Raw genomic sequence first — 21,341 nt, 5'->3', positions numbered from 1 at the left:
GAGGCGGGGAATCAGAGGCGGGGATTCAGAGGTGTGGATTTAGAGGCTGGGAATCAGAGGCGGGGAATCATAGGCGGGGAATCAGAGGCGGGGAATCGGAGGCAGGGAATCTGAGGCAGGGAATCTGAGGCAGGGAATCAGAGCGGGGAATCTGAGGCAGGGAATCAGAGGCGAGGAATCAGAGGCGGGGATTCAGAGGCGGGGAATCAGAGGCAGGGAATCAGAGGCGGGGAATCAGATGCGGGGAATCAGTGGCAGGGAATCTGAGGCAGGGAATCTGAAGCAGGGAATCTGAGCCAGGGAATCTGAGGCAGGGAATCAGAGGTGGGGAATCAGAGGCGGGGAATCAGAGGCGGGGAATCAGAGGCGGGGAATCAGACGCAGGGAATCAAATGAAGGGAATCAGATGAAGGGAATATGAGGCAGGGAATCAGAGGCAGGGAATCTGAGGCAGGGAATCTGAGGCAGGGAATCTGAGGCGGGGAATCTGAGGCGGGGAATCTGAGTCGGGGAATCTGAAGCGGGGAATCTGAGGCAGGGAATCACAGGCATGGAATCAGAGGCGGGTTATCAGAGGGGGGAAATGAGATGTGGGAAACAAGATGCAGAGAAGGATGCACGGAAATAGAGGCAGGGAATGAGAGGCAGGGTATCAGAGGCAGGGAATCAGAGGCGGGGAATCAGAGACACGGAAAGAGAGGCGTGGAATCAGAGGTGCGGAATCAGAGGCGGGGAATCAGAGGCGGGGAATCAGAGGCGGGGAATCGGAGGCAGGGAATGAGAGGTGGGGAATCAGAGGCGGGGAATCAGATGCGGGGAATCTGAGGCAGGGAATCTGAGGCAGGGAATCTGAGGCAGGGCAGAGACACGGAAAGAGAGGCGTGGAATCAGAGGTGCGGAATCAGAGCCTGCGAATCTGAGCCAGCAAATAAGAGGCAGAGCAACAGAGGCGGAGAAACGTTGGTGCGGAATCGGAGGCGGGGATTCAGAGGCAGGGAATCAGATGCAGGGAATCAGAGGCAGGGAATCAGAGGCAGGGAATCTGAGGCGGGAATCAGAGGTGGGGAAGCAGAGGCGGGGAATCAGATGCGGGGAATCTGAGGCAGGGAATCTGAGGCAGGGAATCTGAGGCAGGGAATCTGAGGCGGGGAATCTGAGAGGGGGAATCTGAGGCGGGGAATCTGAGGCAGGGAATCACAGGCATGGAATCAGAGGCGGTTTATCAGAGGGGGGAAATGAGATGTGTGAAACAAGATGCAGAGAAAGATGCACGGAAATAGAGGCAGGGAATGAGAGGCAGGGTATCAGAGGCAGGGAATCAGAGGCGGGGAATCAGAGGCAGGGAATCAGAGGCAGGGAATGAGAGGAGTGGAATCAGAGGCGGGGAATCAGAGGAGTGGAATCAGAGGCGGGGAATCAGAGGGAGGAAAAGAGATGTGGGGAAAGAGAGGCAGAGAAAGAAGCGCGGAAATAGAGGCAGGGAAAGAGAGGCGGGGTATGAAAGGTGGGGAATCAGAGGCGGGGAATCAGAGGCGGGGAAAGAGATGTGGGGAAACGGAGGCCGGGAAAGTTGCGCGGAAAGGGAGGCGTGTAATCAGAGGTGGGGAATCAGAGGCGGGGAATCCGAGGCGGGGAATGGGAGGCAGGGAATCTGAGGCAGGGAATCTGAGGCAGGGAATCAGAGATGGGGAATCTGATGCGGGGAATCAGAGGCGGGGAATCAGAGGCGAGGAATCAGAGGCAGGGAATCAGAGGCGGGGAATCAGAGGCGGGGAATCAGATGCGAGGAATCAGAGGCAGGGAATCAGAGGCGGGGAATCAGATGCGGGGAATCAGAGGCAGGGAATTTGAGGCAGGGAATCTGAGGCAGGGAATCAGAGCCGGGGAATCTGAGGCAGGGAATAAGAGGCGGGGAATCAGAGGCGGGGATTCAGAAGCTGGGATTCAGAGGCGGGGAATCAGAGGCGGGGAATCAGAGGCGGGGAATCAGAGGCGGGGAATCGGAGGCAGGGAATCTGAGGCAGGGAATCTGAGGCAGGGAATCAGAGCTGGGGAATCTGAGGCAAGGAATCAGAGGCGGGGAATCAGATGCGAGGAATCAGAGGCGGGGAATCAGAGGCGGGGAATCAGATGCGGGGAATCAGAGGCAGGGAATTTGAGGCAGGGAATCTGAGGCAGGGAATCAGAGCCGGGGAATCAGAGGCGGGGAATCAGAGGCAGGGAATCTGAGGCAGGGAATCTGAGGCAGGGAATCTGAGGCAGGGAATCAGAGGCGGGAAGTCAGAGGCAGGGAATCAGAGGCGGGGAATCAGAGGCAGGGAATCTGAGGCAGGGAAGCTGATGAAGGGTATCAGAGCCGGGGAATCTGAGGCAGGGAATCAGAGGCGGGGAATCAGAGGCGGGGAATCAGAGGCGGGGAATAAGAGGCGGGGAATCAGAGGCGGGGAATCAGAGGCAGGGAATCTGAGGCAGGGAATCTGAGGCAGGGAATCTGAGGCAGGGAATCAGAGGCGGGGAATCAGAGGCAGGGAATCAGAGGCGGGGAATCAGAGGCGGGGAATCAGCGGGAGGAAAAGAGATGTGGGGAAAGAGAGGCAGTGAAAGAGGCGCGGAAATTGAGGCAGGGAAAGAGAGGCGGGGAATAAAAGGTGGGGAATCAGAGGCGGGGAAACAGGCGGGTAAACAGAGGCAGGTAAACATAGGTGGATAAATAGAGGCGGGGAAAGAGGCGGGCAAAACATAGTGGTTGGAACTTGTGTGTTTAAAATGAGGTACACAAAACAGATCAAACAGTGTTGTTTAAATTGAGGGAGGGAAAGACAGGCACGGAAAGAGTGGAGGGGAAAGAGTGGAGGCGAAAGAGAGGCGTCGAGACAGAGGTGGGGAATCAGAGGCGGGGAATCAGAGGCGGTGAAACAGGTGGGTAAACAGAGGCGGGTAAACATAGGCGGAGAAATAGAGGCGGGGAAAGTGATTGGTGAAACATAGTGGTTGGAACTTGTGTGTTGAAAATGAGGTAGACAGAACAGATCAAACAGAGTTGTTGAAATTGAGGGAGGGAAAGGTAGGCGCGGAAAGAGTGTAGGGGAAAAAGCGGAGGCGAAAGAGAGGCATAGAGACAGAGGTGGGGAATTAGAGGCGGGGAATCAGAGGCGGGGAATCAGAGGCGGGCAATCAGTGGCAGGCAATCAGAGGTGGGGAATCAGAGGCGGGGAATCAGAGGCGGGGAATCAGAGGTGGGGAATCAGAGGCGGGGAAACAGAGGCGGGGAATCAGAGGCGGGGATTCAGAGGTGTGGATTTAGAGGCGGGGAATCAGAGGCGGGGAATTAGACGCAGGGAATCAAATGAAGGGAATCAGATGAAGGGAATATGAGGCAGGGAATCTGAGGCAGGGAATCTGAGGCAGGGAATCTGAGGCAGGGAATCTGAGGCGGGGAATCTGAGGCGGGGAATCTGAGTCGGGGAATCTGAAGCGGGGAATCTGAGGCAGGGAATCACAGGCATGGAATCAGAGGCGGGTTATCAGAGGGGGGAAATGAGATGTGGGAAACAAGATGCAGAGAAGGATGCACGGAAATAGAGGCAGGGAATGAGAGGCAGGGTATCAGAGGCAGGGAATCAGAGGCGGGGAATCAGAGACACGGAAAGAGAGGCAGGGAATCAGAGGCAGGGAATCAGAGGAGGGGAATCAGAGGCGGGGAATCAGAGGCGGGGAATCAGAGGCAGGGAATCAGAGGCGGGGAATCAGAGGCGGGGAATCAGAGGCGGGGAATCAGAGGGAGGAAAAGAGATGTGGGGAAAGAGAGGCAGAGAAAGAGGCGCGGAAATAGAGGCAGGGAAAGAGAGGCGGGGAATGAAAGGTGGGAAATCAGAGGCGGGGAATCAGAGGCGGGGAATCCGAGGCGGGGAAACAGAGGCGGGGTATCAGAGGTGGGGATTCAGAGGCTGGGATTCAGAGGCGGGAATCAGAGGCGGGGAATCAGAGGCGGGGAATCAGAGGCGGGGAATCGGAGGCAGGGAATCAGAGGTGGGGAATCAGAGGCGGGGAATCAGATGCGGGGAATCTGAGGCAGGGAATCTGAGGCGGGGAATCTGAGGCAGGGAATCACAGGCATGGAATCAGAGGTGGTTTATCAGAGGGGGGAAATGAGATGTGTGAAACAAGATGGAGAGAAAGATGCACGGAAATAGAGGCAGGGAATGAGAGGCAGGGTATCAGAGGCACCGAATCAGAGGCGGGGAATCAGAGACACGGAAAGAGAGGCGTGGAATCAGAGGCGCGGAATCAGAGGCAGGGAATCAGAGGCAGGGAATCAGAGGCAGGGAATCAGAGGCGGGGAATCAGAGGCATGGAATCAGAGGCAGGGAATGAGAGGCAGGGAATCAGAGGAGGGGAATCAGAGGCGGAGAATCAGAGGCGGGGAATCAGAGGCAGGGAATCAGAGGCAGGGAATCAGAGGGAGGAAAAGAGATGTGGGGAAAGAGAGGCAGAGAAAGAAGCGCGGAAATAGAGGCAGGGAAAGAGAGGCAGGGAATCAGAGGCGGGGAATCAGAAGCGGGGAATCAGAGGCGGGGAATCAGAGGCAGGGAATCTGATGCAGGGAATCAGAGGCAGGGAATCTGAGGCAGGGAATCTGATGCAGGGAATCAGAGCCGGGGAATCTGAGGCGGGGAATCAGAGGCGGGGAATCAGATGCAGGGAATCTGATGCAGGGAATCAGAGGCGGGGAATCTGATGCAGGGAATCAGAGGCAGGGAATCTGAGGCAGGGAAACTGATGCAGGGAATCAGAGCCGGGGAATCTGAGGCGGGGAATCAGAGGCGGGGAATCAGAGGCGGGCTATCAGAGACACGGAAAGAGAAGCATGGAATCAGAGGCGCGGAATCAGAGCCGGCGAATCTGAGCCGGGAAATAAGAGGCAGAGAAACAGAGGGGGTGAAACATTGGTGTGGAATCGGAGGCGGGGTATCAGTGGCAGGGAATCAGAGGCAGGGAATCAGAGGCAGGGAATCAGAGGCAGGGAATCAGAGGCAGGGAATCAGAGGCGGGGAATCAGAGACACGGAAAGAGAGGCGTGGAATCAGAGGCGCGGAATCAGAGGCAGGGAATCAGAGGCAGGGAATCAGAGGCGGGGAATCAGAGGCAGGGAATCAGAGGCAGGGAATCAGAGGCAGGGAATCAGAGGAGGGGAATCAGAGGCGGGGAATCAGAGGCTGGGAATCAGAGGAAGGGAATCAGAGGCAGGGAATCAGAGGAGGGGAATCAGAGGCGTGGAATCAGAGGGAGGAAAAGAGATGTGGGGAAAGAGAGGCAGAGGAAGAGGCGCGGAAATAGAGGCAGGGAAAGAGAGGCGGGCTATGAAAGGTGGGGAATCAGAGGCGGGGAATCAGAGGCGTGGAATCTGAGGCGGGGAAAGAGATGTGGGGAAACGGAGCCCGGGATAGTTGCGCGGAAACGGAGGCGGGTAATCAGAGGCAGGGAATCTGAGGCGGGGAATCAGAGGCGGGGAATCAGAGGAGTGGAATCAGATGCGAGGAATCAGAGGCAGGGAATCAGAGGCGGGGAATCAGAGCCGGGGAATCTTAGGCAGGGAATAAGAGGCGGGGAATAAGAGGCAGGGAATCTGAGGCAGGGAATCAGATGCGAGGAATCAGAGGCAGGGAATCAGAGGCGGGGAATCAGAGCCGGGGAATCATAGGCAGGGAATAAGAGGCGGGGAATCAGAGGCAGGGAATCTGAGGCAGGGAATCTGTCGCAGGGAATCTGAGGCAGGGAATCAGAGCCGGGGAATCTGAGGCGGGGAATCAGAGGCGGGGAATCAGAGGCGGGTCATCAGAGGCGGGGAATCAGAGGCGGGGAATCAGAGGCGGGGAATCAGAGGCAGGGAATCTGAGGCAGGGAATCTGAGGCGGGGAATCTGAGAGGGGGAATCTGAGTCGGGGAATCTGAGGCGGCGAATCAGAGGCGGCGAATCAGAGGCGGGGAATCAGAGGTGGCGAATCAGAGGCGGGGAATCAGAGGCGGGGAATCTGAGGCGGGGAATCAGAGGCGGGGAATCAGAGGCGGGGAATCAGAGGCGGCGAATCAGAGGCGGGGAATCAGAGGTGGCGAATCAGAGGCGGGGAATCTGAGGCGGGGAATCTGAGGCGGGGAATCTGAGGCGGGGAATCTGAGGCGGGGAAACTGAGGCAGGGAATCACAGGTAGGGAATCAGAGCCGGGGAATCTGAGGCGGGGACTCAGAGGCAGGGAATCTGAGGCAGGGAATCTGAGGCAGGGAATCTGAGGCAGGGAATCAGAGGCGGGGAATCAGAGGCGGGGAATCAGAGGCGGGGAATCAGAGGCGGGGAATCAGAGGCTGGGAAAAAGCCACGGGGAATCAGAGGCGGGGAATCAGAGGCAGGGAATCTGAGGCAGGGAATCTGAGGCAGGGAATCTGAGGCAGGGAATCTGAGGCGGGGAATCTGAGGCGGGGAATCTGAGGCGGGGAATCTGAGGCGGGGAATCTGAGGCAGGGAATCTGAGGCGGGGAATCTGAGGCGGGGAATCTGAGGCGGGGAATCTCACACAGGGAATCAGAGCCGGGGAATCTGAGGCGGGGAATCAGACGCGGGGAATCAGAGGCGGGGAATCAGAGGCGGTGAATCAGAGACAGGGAATCAGAGGCGGGGAATCAGAGGCGGGGAATCAGCGGGAGGAAAAGAGATGTGGGGAAAGAGAGGCAGAGAAAGAGGCGCGGAAATAGAGGCAGGGAAAGAGAGGCGGGGAATGAAAGGTGGGGAATCAGAGGCGGGGAAACAGATGCGGGGAATCAGAGGCGGGGAATCAGAGGCGGGGAATCAGAGGCGTGGAATCAGATGCGGGTTATCAGAGGGGGCAAATGAGATGTGGGAAACTAGATGCAGAGAAAGAGGCACCGAAATAGAGGCAGGCAAAGAGAGGCAGGGTATCAGAGGCAGTGAATCAGAGGCGGGGAATCAGAGATACGGAAAGAGTGGCGTGGAATCAGAGGCGCGGAATCAGAGGCAGGGAATCAGAGGCAGGGAATCAGAGGCAGGGAATCAGAGGCAGGGAATCAGAGGCGGTGAATCAGAGACAGGGAATCAGAGGCGGGGAATCAGAGGCGGGGAATCAGAGGCAGGCAATCAGTGGCAGGCAATCAGAGGCTGGGAATAAGAGGCGGGGAATCAGAGGCGGGGAATCAGAGGCAGGGAATCTGAGGCAGGGAATCTGAGGCAGGGAATCTGAGGCAGGGAATCAGAGGCGGTGAATCAGAGACAGGGAATCAGAGGCGGGGAATCAGAGGCGGGGAATCAGCGGGAGGAAAAGAGATGTGGGGAAAGAGAGGCAGTGAAAGAGGCGCGGAAATTGAGGCAGGGAAAGAGAGGCGGGGAATAAAAGGTGGGGAATCAGAGGCGGGGAAACAGGCGGGTAAACAGAGGCAGGTAAACATAGGTGGATAAATAGAGGCGGGGAAAGAGGCGGGCAAAACATAGTGGTTGGAACTTGTGTGTTTAAAATGAGGTACACAAAACAGATCAAACAGTGTTGTTTAAATTGAGGGAGGGAAAGACAGGCACGGAAAGAGTGGAGGGGAAAGAGTGGAGGCGAAAGAGAGGCGTCGAGACAGAGGTGGGGAATCAGAGGCGGGGAATCAGAGGCGGTGAAACAGGTGGGTAAACAGAGGCGGGTAAACATAGGCGGAGAAATAGAGGCGGGGAAAGTGATGGGTGAAACATAGTGGTTGGAACTTGTGTGTTGAAAATGAAGTAGACAGAACAGATCAAACAGAGTTGTTGAAATTGAGGGAGGGAAAGAGAGGCGCGGAAAGAGTGTAGGGGAAAAAGCGGAGGCGAAAGAGAGGCATAGAGACAGAGGTGGAGAATTAGAGGCGGGGAATCAGAGGCGGGGAATCAGAGGCGGGGAATAAGGGGCCTGGAATCAGAGGCGGGGAATCAGAGGCGTGGAATCAGAGGCGGGGAATCAGAGGCGGGGAATCAGAGGCGGGGAAACAGAGGCGGGGAATCAGAGGCGGGGATTCAGAGGTGTGGATTTAGAGGCTGGGAATCAGAGGCGGGGAATCGGAGGCAGGGAATCTGAGGCAGGGAATCTGAGGCAGGGAATCTGAGCCAGGGAATCTGAGGCAGGGAATCAGAGGTGGGGAATCAGAGGCGGGGAATCAGAGGCGGGGAATCAGAGGCGGGGAATCAGACGCAGGGAATCAAATGAAGGGAATCAGATGAAGGGAATATGAGGCAGGGAATCTGAGGCAGGGAATCTGAGGCAGGGAATCTGAGGCGGGGAATCTGAGGCGGGGAATCTGAGGCGGGGAATCTGAGTCGGGGAATCTGAAGCGGGGAATCTGAGGCAGGGAATCACAGGCATGGAATCAGAGGCGGGTTATCAGAGGGGGGAAATGAGATGTGGGAAACAAGATGCAGAGAAGGATGCACGGAAATAGAGGCAGGGAATGAGAGGCAGGGTATCAGAGGCAGGGAATCAGAGGCGGGGAATCAGAGACACGGAAAGAGAGGCGTGGAATCAGAGGCCCGGAATCAGAGGCAGGGAATCAGAGGCAGGGAATCAGAGGCAGGGAATCGGAGGCGGGGAATCAGAGGCAGGGAATCAGAGGCAGGGAATCAGAGGCAGGGAATCAGAGGAGGGGAATCAGAGGCGGGGAATCAGAGGCGGGGAATCAGAGGCAGGGAATCAGAGGAAGGGAATCAGAGGAGGGGAATCAGAGGCGGGGAGTCAGAGGGAGGAAAAGAGATGTGGGGAAAGAGAGGCAGAGAAAGAGGCGCGGAAATAGAGGCAGGGAAAGAGAGGCGGGGAATGAAAGGTGGGAAATCAGAGGCGGGGAATCAGAGGCGGGGAATCCGAGGCGGGGAAACAGAGGCGGGGTATCAGAGGTGGGGATTCAGAGGCTGGGATTCAGAGGCGGGAATCAGAGGCGGGGAATCAGAGGCGGGGAATCAGAGGCGGGGAATCGGAGGCAGGGAATCAGAGGTGGGGAATCAGAGGCGGGGAATCAGATGCGGGGAATCTGAGGCAGGGAATCTGAGGCAGGGAATCTGAGGCAGGGCAGAGACACGGAAAGAGAGGCGTGGAATCAGAGGTGCGGAATCAGAGCCTGCGAATCTGAGCCAGCAAATAAGAGGCAGAGCAACAGAGGCGGAGAAACGTTGGTGCGGAATCGGAGTCGGGGATTCAGAGGCAGGGAATCAGATGCAGGGAATCAGAGGCAGGGAATCAGAGGCAGGGAATCTGAGGCGGGAATCAGAGGTGGGGAAGCAGAGGCGGGGAATCAGATGCGGGGAATCTGAGGCAGGGAATCTGAGGCAGGGAATCTGAGGCAGGGAATCTGAGGCGGGGAATCTGAGAGGGGGAATCTGAGGCGGGGAATCTGAGGCAGGGAATCACAGGCATGGAATCAGAGGCGGTTTATCAGAGGGGGGAAATGAGATGTGTGAAACAAGATGCAGAGAAAGATGCACGGAAATAGAGGCAGGGAATGAGAGGCAGGGTATCAGAGGCACCGAATCAGAGGCGCGGAATCAGAGGCGGGGAATCAGAGGCGGGGAATCAGAGGCAGGGAATCAGAGGCAGGGAATGAGAGGCAGGGAATCAGAGGAGTGGAATCAGAGGCGGGGAATCAGAGGGAGGAAAAGAGATGTGGGGAAAGAGAGGCAGAGAAAGAAGCGCGGAAATAGAGGCAGGGAAAGAGAGGCGGGGAATCTGAGGCGGGGAAAGAGATGTGGGGAAACGGAGGCCGGGAAAGTTGCGCGGAAAGGGAGGCGTGTAATCAGAGGTGGGGAATCAGAGGCGGGGAATCCGAGGCGGGGAATGGGAGGCAGGGAATCTGAGGCAGGGAATCTGAGGCAGGGAATCAGAGATGGGGAATCTGATGCGGGGAATCAGAGGCGGGGAATCAGAGGCGTGGAATCAGAGGCGGGGAATCAGAGGCGGGGAATCAGATGCGAGGAATCAGAGGCAGGGAATCAGAGGCGGGGAATCAGATGCGGGGAATCAGAGGCAGGGAATTTGAGGCAGGGAATCTGAGGCGGGGAATCAGAGGCGGGGATTCAGAAGCTGGGATTCAGAGGCGGGGAATCAGAGGCGGGGAATCAGAGGCGGGGAATCAGAGGCGGGGAATCGGAGGCAGGGAATCTGAGGCAGGGAATCTGAGGCAGGGAATCAGAGCTGGGGAATCTGAGGCAAGGAATCAGAGGCGGGGAATCAGAGGCGTGGAATCTGAGGCGGGGAATCTGAGGCGGGGAATCTGATGCGAGGAATCAGAGGCGGGGAATCAGAGGCGGGGAATCAGATGCGGGGAATCAGAGGCAGGGAATTTGAGGCAGGGAATCTGAGGCAGGGAATCAGAGCCGGGGAATCAGAGGCGGGGAATCAGAGGCAGGGAATCTGAGGCAGGGAATCTGAGGCAGGGAATCTGAGGCAGGGAATCAGAGGCGGGAATTCAGAGGCAGGGAATCAGAGGCGGGGAATCAGAGGCAGGGAATCTGAGGCAGGGAATCTGAGGCAGGGAATCTGAGGCAGGGAATCAGAGGCGGGAAGTCAGAGGCAGGGAATCAGAGCCGGGGAATCTGAGGCAGGGAATCAGAGGCGGGGAATCAGAGGCGGGGAATCAGAGGCGGGGAATAAGAGGCGGGGAATCAGAGGCGGGGAATCAGAGGCAGGGAATCTGAGGCAGGGAATCTGAGGCAGGGAATCTGAGGCAGGGAATCAGAGGCGGGGAATCAGAGGCAGGGAATCAGAGGCGGGGAATCAGAGGCGGGGAATCAGCGGGAGGAAAAGAGATGTGGGGAAAGAGAGGCAGTGAAAGAGGCGCGGAAATAGAGGCAGGGAAAGAAAGGCGGGGAATGAAAGGTGGGCAATCAGAGGCGGGGAAACAGGCGGGTAAACAGAGGCAGGTAAACATAGGTGGATAAATAGAGGCGGGGAAAGAGGCGGGCAAAACATGGTGGTTGGAACTTGTGTGTTTAAAATGAGGTACACAAAACAGATCAAACAGTGTTGTTTAAATTGAGGGAGGGAAAGACAGGCACGGAAAGAGTGGAGGGGAAAGAGTGGAGGCGAAAGAGAGGCGTCGAGACAGAGGTGGGGAATCAGAGGCGGGGAATCAGAGGCGGTGAAACAGGTGGGTAAACAGAGGCGGGTAAACATAGGCAAAGAAATAGAGGCGGGGAAAGTGATGGGTGAAACATAGTGGTTGGAACTTGTGTGTTGAAAATGAGGTAGACAGAACAGATCAAACAGAGTTGTTGAAATTGAGGGAGGGAAAGATAGGCGCGGAAAGAGTGTAGGGGAAAAAGCGGAGGCGAAAGAGAGGCATAGAGACAGAGGTGGGGAATTAGAGGCGGGGAATCAGAGGCGGGGAATCAGAGGCGGGCAATCAGTGACAGGCAATCAGAGGTGGGGAATCAGAGGCGGGGAATCAGAGGCGTGGAATCAGAGGCGGGGAATCAGAGGCGGGGAATCAGAGGCGGGGATTCATAGGCGGGGAATCAGAGGCGGGGAATCGGAGGCGGGGAATCAGAGGCGGGGAATCAGAGGCGGGCAATCAGTGACAGGCAATCTGAGGCAGGGAATCTGAGGCAGGGAATCAGAGCGGGGAATCTGAGGCAGGGAATCAGAGGCGAGGAATCAGAGGCGGGGATTCAGAGGCGGGGAATCAGAGGCAGGGAATCAGAGGCGGGAATCAGAAGCGGGGAATCAGAGGCGGGGAATCAGATGCGGGGAATCAGTGGCAGGGAATCTGAGGCAGGGAATCTGAAGCAGGGAATCTGAGCCAGGGAATCTGAGGCAGGGAATCAGAGGTGGGGAATCAGAGGCGGGGAATCAGAGGCGGGGAATCAGAGGCGGGGAATCAGACGCAGGGAATCAAATGAAGGGAATCAGATGAAGGGAATATGAGGCAGGGAATCTGAGGCAGGGAATCTGAGGCAGGGAATCTGAGGCAGGGAATCTGAGGCGGGGAATCTGAGGCTGGGAATCTGAGTCGGGGAATCTGAAGCGGGGAATCTGAGGCAGGGAATCACAGGCATGGAATCAGAGGCGGGTTATCAGAGGGGGGAAATGAGATGTGGGAAACAAGATGCAGAGAAGGATGCACGGAAATAGAGGCAGGGAATGAGAGGCAGGGTATCAGAGGCAGGGAATCAGAGGCGGGGAATCAGAGACACGGAAAGAGAGGCGTGGAATCAGAGGCCCGGAATCAGAGGCAGGGAATCAGAGGCAGGGAATCAGAGGCAGGGAATCGGAGGCGGGGAATCAGAGGCAGGGAATCAGAGGCAGGGAATCAGAGGCAGGGAATCAGAGGAGGGGAATCAGAGGCGGGGAATCAGAGGCGGGGAATCAGAGGCAGGGAATCAGAGGCAGGGAATCAGAGGAGGGGAATCAGAGGCGGGGAATCAGAGGGAGGAAAAGAGATGTGGGGAAAGAGAGGCAGAGAAAGAGGCGCGGAAATAGAGGCAGGGAAAGAGAGGCGGGGAATGAAAGGTGGGAAATCAGAGGCGGGGAATCAGAGGCGGGGAATCCGAGGCGGGGAAACAGAGGCGGGGTATCAGAGGTGGGGATTCAGAGGCTGGGATTCAGAGGCGGGAATCAGAGGCGGGGAATCAGAGGCGGGGAATCAGAGGCGGGGAATCGGAGGCAGGGAATCAGAGGTGGGGAATCAGAGGCGGGGAATCAGATGCGGGGAATCTGAGGCAGGGAATCTGAGGCAGGGAATCTGAGGCAGGGCAGAGACACGGAAAGAGAGGCGTGGAATCAGAGGTGCGGAATCAGAGCCTGCGAATCTGAGCCAGCAAATAAGAGGCAGAGCAACAGAGGCGGAGAAACGTTGGTGCGGAATCGGAGGCGGGGATTCAGAGGCAGGGAATCAGATGCAGGGAATCAGAGGCAGGGAATCAGAGGCAGGGAATCTGAGGCGGGAATCAGAGGTGGGGAAGCAGAGGCGGGGAATCAGATGCGGGGAATCTGAGGCAGGGAATCTGAGGCAGGGAATCTGAGGCAGGGAATCTGAGGCGGGGAATCTGAGAGGGGGAATCTGAGGCGGGGAATCTGAGGCAGGGAATCACAGGCATGGAATCAGAGGCGGTTTATCAGAGGGGGGAAATGAGATGTGTGAAACAAGATGCAGAGAAAGATGCACGGAAATAGAGGCAGGGAATGAGAGGCAGGGTATCAGAGGCAGGGAATCAGAGGCAGGGAATGAGAGGCAGGGAATCAGAGGCGGGGAATCAGAGGCAGGGAATCAGAGGCAGGGAATGAGAGGCAGGGAATCAGAGGAGTGGAATCAGAGGCGGGGAATCAGAGGGAGGAAAAGAGATGTGGGGAAAGAGAGGCAGAGAAAGAAGCGCGGAAATAGAGGCAGGGAAAGAGAGGCGGGGAATCTGAGGCGGGGAAAGAGATGTGGGGAAACGGAGGCCGGGAAAGTTGCGCGGAAAGGGAGGCGTGTAATCAGAGGTGGGGAATCAGAGGCGGGGAATCCGAGGCGGGGAATGGGAGGCAGGGAATCTGAGGCAGGGAATCTGAGGCAGGGAATCAGAGATGGGGAATCTGATGCGGGGAATCAGAGGCGGGGAATCAGAGGCGTGGAATCAGAGGCGGGGAATCAGAGGCGGGGAATCAGATGCGAGGAATCAGAGGCAGGGAATCAGAGGCGGGGAATCAGATGCGGGGAATCAGAGGCAGGGAATTTGAGGCAGGGAATCTGAGGCGGGGAATCAGAGGCGGGGATTCAGAAGCTGGGATTCAGAGGCGGGGAATCAGAGGCGGGGAATCAGAGGCGGGGAATCAGAGGCGGGGAATCGGAGGCAGGGAATCTGAGGCAGGGAATCTGAGGCAGGGAATCAGAGCTGGGGAATCTGAGGCAAGGAATCAGAGGCGGGGAATCAGAGGCGTGGAATCTGAGGCGGGGAATCTGAGGCGGGGAATCTGATGCGAGGAATCAGAGGCGGGGAATCAGAGGCGGGGAATCAGATGCGGGGAATCAGAGGCAGGGAATTTGAGGCAGGGAATCTGAGGCAGGGAATCAGAGCCGGGGAATCAGAGGCGGGGAATCAGAGGCAGGGAATCTGAGGCAGGGAATCTGAGGCAGGGAATCTGAGGCAGGGAATCAGAGGCGGGAATTCAGAGGCAGGGAATCAGAGGCGGGGAATCAGAGGCAGGGAATCTGAGGCAGGGAATCTGAGGCAGGGAATCTGAGGCAGGGAATCAGAGGCGGGAAGTCAGAGGCAGGGAATCAGAGCCGGGGAATCTGAGGCAGGGAATCAGAGGCGGGGAATCAGAGGCGGGGAATCAGAGGCGGGGAATAAGAGGCGGGGAATCAGAGGCGGGGAATCAGAGGCAGGGAATCTGAGGCAGGGAATCTGAGGCAGGGAATCTGAGGCAGGGAATCAGAGGCGGGGAATCAGAGGCAGGGAATCAGAGGCGGGGAATCAGAGGCGGGGAATCAGCGGGAGGAAAAGAGATGTGGGGAAAGAGAGGCAGTGAAAGAGGCGCGGAAATAGAGGCAGGGAAAGAAAGGCGGGGAATGAAAGGTGGGCAATCAGAGGCGGGGAAACAGGCGGGTAAACAGAGGCAGGTAAACATAGGTGGATAAATAGAGGCGGGGAAAGAGGCGGGCAAAACATGGTGGTTGGAACTTGTGTGTTTAAAATGAGGTACACAAAACAGATCAAACAGTGTTGTTTAAATTGAGGGAGGGAAAGACAGGCACGGAAAGAGTGGAGGGGAAAGAGTGGAGGCGAAAGAGAGGCGTCGAGACAGAGGTGGGGAATCAGAGGCGGGGAATCAGAGGCGGTGAAACAGGTGGGTAAACAGAGGCGGGTAAACATAGGCAAAGAAATAGAGGCGGGGAAAGTGATGGGTGAAACATAGTGGTTGGAACTTGTGTGTTGAAAATGAGGTAGACAGAACAGATCAAACAGAGTTGTTGAAATTGAGGGAGGGAAAGATAGGCGCGGAAAGAGTGTAGGGGAAAAAGCGGAGGCGAAAGAGAGGCATAGAGACAGAGGTGGGGAATTAGAGGCGGGGAATCAGAGGCGGGGAATCAGAGGCGGGCAATCAGTGACAGGCAATCAGAGGTGGGGAATCAGAGGCGGGGAATCAGAGGCGTGGAATCAGAGGCGGGGAATCAGAGGCGGGGAATCAGAGGCGGGGATTCATAGGCGGGGAATCAGAGGCGGGGAATCGGAGGCGGGGAATCAGAGGCGGGGAATCAGAGGCGGGCAATCAGTGACAGGCAATCTGAGGCAGGGAATCTGAGGCAGGGAATCAGAGCGGGGAATCTGAGGCAGGGAATCAGAGGCGAGGAATCAGAGGCGGGGATTCAGAGGCGGGGAATCAGAGGCAGGGAATCAGAGGCGGGAATCAGAAGCGGGGAATCAGAGGCGGGGAATCAGATGCGGGGAATCAGTGGCAGGGAATCTGAGGCAGGGAATCTGAAGCAGGGAATCTGAGCCAGGGAATCTGAGGCAGGGAATCAGAGGTGGGGAATCAGAGGCGGGGAATCAGAGGCGGGGAATCAGAGGCGGGGAATCAGACGCAGGGAATCAAATGAAGGGAATCAGATGAAGGGAATATGAGGCAGGGAATCTGAGGCAGGGAATCTGAGGCAGGGAATCTGAGGCAGGGAATCTGAGGCGGGGAATCTGAGGCTGGGAATCTGAGTCGGGGAATCTGAAGCGGGGAATCTGAGGCAGGGAATCACAGGCATGGAATCAGAGGCGGGTTATCAGAGGGGGGAAATGAGATGTGGGAAACAAGATGCAGAGAAGGATGCACGGAAATAGAGGCAGGGAATGAGAGGCAGGGTATCAGAGGCAGGGAATCAGAGGCGGGGAATCAGAGACACGGAAAGAGAGGCGTGGAATCAGAGGCCCGGAATCAGAGGCAGGGAATCAGAGGCAGGGAATCAGAGGCAGGGAATCGGAGGCGGGGAATCAGAGGCAGGGAATCAGAGGCAGGGAATCAGAGGCAGGGAATCAGAGGAGGGGAATCAGAGGCGGGGAATCAGAGGCGGGGAATCAGAGGCAGGGAATCAGAGGCAGGGAATCAGAGGAGGGGAATCAGAGGCGGGGAATCAGAGGGAGGAAAAGAGATGTGGGGAAAGAGAGGCAGAGAAAGAGGCGCGGAAATAGAGGCAGGGAAAGAGAGGCGGGGAATGAAAGGTGGGAAATCAGAGGCGGGGAATCAGAGGCGGGGAATCCGAGGCGGGGAAACAGAGGCGGGGTATCAGAGGTGGGGATTCAGAGGCTGGGATTCAGAGGCGGGAATCAGAGGCGGGGAATCAGAGGCGGGGAATCAGAGGCGGGGAATCGGAGGCAGGGAATCAGAGGTGGGGAATCAGAGGCGGGGAATCAGATGCGGGGAATCTGAGGCAGGGAATCTGAGGCAGGGAATCTGAGGCAGGGCAGAGACACGGAAAGAGAGGCGTGGAATCAGAGGTGCGGAATCAGAGCCTGCGAATCTGAGCCAGCAAATAAGAGGCAGAGCAACAGAGGCGGAGAAACGTTGGTGCGGAATCGGAGGCGGGGATTCAGAGGCAGGGAATCAGATGCAGGGAATCAGAGGCAGGGAATCAGAGGCAGGGAATCTGAGGCGGGAATCAGAGGTGGGGAAGCAGAGGCGGGGAATCAGATGCGGGGAATCTGAGGCAGGGAATCTGAGGCAGGGAATCTGAGGCAGGGAATCTGAGGCGGGGAATCTGAGAGGGGGAATCTGAGGCGGGGAATCTGAGGCAGGGAATCACAGGCATGGAATCAGAGGCGGTTTATCAGAGGGGGGAAATGAGATGTGTGAAACAAGATGCAGAGAAAGATGCACGGAAATAGAGGCAGGGAATGAGAGGCAGGGTATCAGAGGCAGGGAATCAGAGGCAGGGAATGAGAGGCAGGGAATCAGAGGAGGGGAATCAGAGGCGGAGAATCAGAGGCGGGGAATCAGAGGCAGGGAATCAGAGGCAGGGAATCAGAGGAGTGGAATCAGAGGCGGGGAATCAGAGGGAGGAAAAGAGATGTGGGGAAAGAGAGGCAGAGAAAGAAGCGCGGAAATAGAAGCAGGGAAATAGAGGCGGGGAATGAAAGGTGGGGAATCAGAGGCGGGGAATCAGAGGCGTGGAATCTGAGGCGGGGAAAGAGATGTGGGGAAACGGAGGCCGGGAAAGTTGCGCGGAAAGGGAGGCGTGTAATCAGAGGTGGGGAATCTGAGGCAGGGAATCTGAGGCAGGGAATCAGAGATGGGGAATCTGATGCGGGGAATCAGAGGCGGGGAATCAGAGGCGTGGAATCAGAGGCGGGGAATCAGAGGCGGGGAATCAGATGCGAGGAATCAGAGGCAGGGAATCAGAGGCGGGGAATCAGATGCGGGGAATCAGAGGCAGGGAATTTGAGGCAGGGAATCTGAGGCAGGGAATCAGAGCCGGGGAATCTGAGGCAGGGAATAAGAGGCGGGGAATCAGAGGCGGGGATTCAGAAGCTGGGATTCAGAGGCGGGGAATCAGATGCGGGGAATCGGAGGCAGGGAATCTGAGGCAGGGAATCTGAGGCAGGGAATCAGAGCTGGGGAATCTGAGGCAAGGAATCAGAGGCGGGGAATCAGATGCGAGGAATCAGAGGCGGGGAATCAGAGGCGGGGAATCAAATGCGGGGAATCAGAGGCAGGGAATTTGAGGCAGGGAATCTGAGGCAGGGAATCAGAGCCGGGGAATCAGAGGCGGGGAATCAGAGGCAGGGAATCTGAGGCAGGGAATCTGAGGCAGGGAATCTGAGGCAGGGAATCAGAGGCGGGAAGTCAGAGGCGGGAAGTCAGAGGCAGGGAATCAGAGGCGGGGAATCAGAGGCGGGGAAACAGAGGCGGGGAATCAGAGGCGGGGATTCAGAGGTGTGGATTTAGAGGCTGGGAATCAGAGGCGGGGAATCGGAGGCAGGGAATCTGAGGCAGGGAATCTGAGGCAGGGAATCAGAGCGGGGAATCTGAGGCAGGGAATCAGAGGCGAGGAATCAGAGGCGGGGATTCAGAGGCGGGGAATCAGAGGCGGGGAATCAGATGCGGGGAATCAGTGGCAGGGAATCTGAGGCAGGGAATCTGAAGCAGGGAATCTGAGCCAGGGAATCTGAGGCAGGGAATCAGAGGTGGGGAATCAGAGGCGGGGAATCAGAGGCGGGGAATCAGAGGCGGGGAATCAGACGCAGGGAATCAAATGAAGGGAATCAGATGAAGGGAATATGAGGCAGGGAATCTGAGGCAGGGAATCTGAGGCAGGGAATCTGAGGCAGGGAATCTGAGGCGGGGAATCTGAGGCGGGGAATCTGAGTCGGGGAATCTGAAGCGGGGAATCTGAGGCAGGGAATCACAGGCATGGAATCAGAGGCGGGTTATCAGAGGGGGGAAATGAGATGTGGGAAACAAGATGCAGAGAAGGATGCACGGAAATAGAGGCAGGGAATGAGAGGCAGGGTATCAGAGGCAGGGAATCAGAGGCGGGGAATCAGAGACACGGAAAGAGAGGCGTGGAATCAGAGGCCCGGAATCAGAGGCAGGGAATCAGAGGCAGGGAATCAGAGGCAGGGAATCGGAGGCGGGGAATCAGAGGCAGGGAATCAGAGGAGGGGAATCAGAGGCGGGGAATCAGAGGCGGGGAATCAGAGGCAGGGAATCAGAGGCAGGGAATCAGAGGAGGGGAATCAGAGGCGGGGAATCAGAGGGAGGAAAAGAGATGTGGGGAAAGAGAGGCAGAGAAAGAGGCGCGGAAATAGAGGCAGGGAAAGAGAGGCGGGGAATGAAAGGTGGGAAATCAGAGGCGGGGAATCAGAGGCGGGGAATCCGAGGCGGGGAAACAGAGGCGGGGTATCAGAGGTGGGGATTCAGAGGCTGGGATTCAGAGGCGGGAATCAGAGGCGGGGAATCAGAGGCGGGGAATCAGAGGCGGGGAATCGGAGGCAGGGAATCAGAGGTGGGGAATCAGAGGCGGGGAATCAGAGGCGGGGAATCTGAGGCAGGGAATCTGAGGCAGGGAATCTGAGGCGGGAATCAGAGGCAGGGAATCTGAGGTGGGAATCAGAGGTGGGGAAGCAGAGGCGGGGAATCTGAGGCGGGGAATCTGAGGCAGAGCAACAGAGGCGGAGAAACGTTGGTGCGGAATCGGAGGCGGGGATTCAGAGGCAGGGAATCAGATGCAGGGAATCAGAGGCAGGGAATCAGAGGCAGGGAATCTGAGGCGGGAATCAGAGGTGGGGAAGCAGAGGCGGGGAATCTGAGTCGGGGAATCTGAGGCGGGGAATCTGAGGCAGGGAATCACAGGCATGGAATCAGAGGCGGTTTATCAGAGGGGGGAAATGAGATGTGTGAAACAAGATGGAGAGAAAGATGCACGGAAATAGAGGCAGGGAATGAGAGGCAGGGTATCAGAGGCACCGAATCAGAGGCGGGGAATCAGAGACACGGAAAGAGAGGCGTGGAATCAGAGGCGCGGAATGAGAGGCAGGGTATCAGAGGCACCGAATCAGAGGCGGGGAATCAGAGACACGGAAAGAGAGGCGTGGAATCAGAGGCGCGGAATCAGAGGCAGGGAATCAGAGGCAGGGAATCAGAGGCGGGGAATCAGAGGCGGGGAATCAGAGGGAGGGAATCAGAGGCGGGGAATCAGAGGCGGGGAATCCGAGGCGGGGAATGGGAGGCAGGGAATCTGAGGCAGGGAATCTGAGGCAGGGAATAAGAGATGGGGAATCTGATGCGGGGAATCAGAGGCGGGGAATCAGAGGCGGGGAATCAGATGCGAGGAATCAGAGGCAGGGAATCAGAGGCGGGGAATAAGAGGCGGGGAATCAGAGGCAGGGAATCTGAGGCAGGGAATCAGAGCCGGGGAATCTGAGGCGGGGAATCAGAGGCGGGGAATCAGAGGCGGGGAATCAGAGTTGGTGAATCAGAGGTGGGGAATCAGAGGCGGGGAATCAGAGGCGGGGAATCAGAGGCGGGGAATCTGATGCAGGGAATCAGAGGCAGGGAATCTGAGGCAGGGAATCTGATGCAGGGAATCAGAGGCAGGGAATCTGATGCAGGGAATCAGAGGCAGGGAATCTGAGGCAGGGAAACTGATGCAGGGAATCAGAGCCGGGGAATCTGAGGCGGGGAATCAGAGGCGGGGAATCTGAGCCGGGAAATAAGAGGCAGAGAAACAGAGGGGGTGAAACATTGGTGTGGAATCGGAGGCGGGGTATCAGTGGCAGGGAATCAGAGGCAGGGAATCAGAGGCAGGGAATCAGAGGCAGGGAATCAGAGGCAGGGAATCAGAGGCGGGGAATCAGAGACACGGAAAGAGAGGCGTGGAATCAGAGGCGCGGAATCAGAGGCAGGGAATCAGAGGCAGGGAATCAGAGGCGGGGAATCAGAGGCAGGGAATCAGAGGCAGGGAATCAGAGGCAGGGAATCAGAGGAGGGGAATCAGAGGCGGGGAATCAGAGGCTGGGAATCAGAGGAAGGGAATCAGAGGCAGGGAATCAGAGGAGGGGAATCAGAGGCGTGGAATCAGAGGGAGGAAAAGAGATGTGGGGAAAGAGAGGCAGAGGAAGAGGCGCGGAAATAGAGGCAGGGAAAGAGAGGCGGGCTATGAAAGGTGGGGAATCAGAGGCGGGGAATCAGAGGCGTGGAATCTGAGGCGGGGAAAGAGATGTGGGGAAACGGAGCCCGGGATAGTTGCGCGGAAACGGAGGCGGGTAATCAGAGGTAGGGAATCTGAGGCGGGGAATCAGAGGCGGGGAATCAGAGGAGTGGAATCAGATGCGAGGAATCAGAGGCAGGGAATCAGAGGCGGGGAATCAGAGCCGGTGAATCTTAGGCAGGGAATAAGAGGCGGGGAATAAGAGGCAGGGAATCTGAGGCAGGGAATCAGATGCGAGGAATCAGAGGCAGGGAATCAGAGGCGGGGAATCAGAGCCGGGGAATCATAGGCAGGGAATAAGAGGCGGGGAATCAGAGGCAGGGAATCTGAGGCAGGGAATCTGTCGCAGGGAATCTGAGGCAGGGAATCAGAGCCGGGGAATCTGAGGCGGGGAATCAGAGGCGGGGAATCAGAGGCGGGTCATCAGAGGCGGGGAATCAGAGGCGGGGAATCAGAGGCGGGGAATCAGAGGCAGGGAATCTGAGGCAGGGAATCTGAGGCGGGGAATCTGAGAGGGGGAATCTGAGTCGGGGAATCTGAGGCGGCGAATCAGAGGCGGCGAATCAGAGGCGGGGAATCAGAGGTGGCGAATCAGAGGCGGGGAATCAGAGGCGGGGAATCTGAGGCGGGGAATCAGAGGCGGGGAATCAGAGGCGGGG

The sequence above is a fragment of the Narcine bancroftii genome, chromosome 6, assembly GCF_036971445.1.
Source record: "Narcine bancroftii isolate sNarBan1 chromosome 6, sNarBan1.hap1, whole genome shotgun sequence".
NCBI classification, from domain to species: domain Eukaryota; kingdom Metazoa; phylum Chordata; class Chondrichthyes; order Torpediniformes; family Narcinidae; genus Narcine; species Narcine bancroftii.
Note: the sequence above shows the minus strand (reverse complement) of the source record.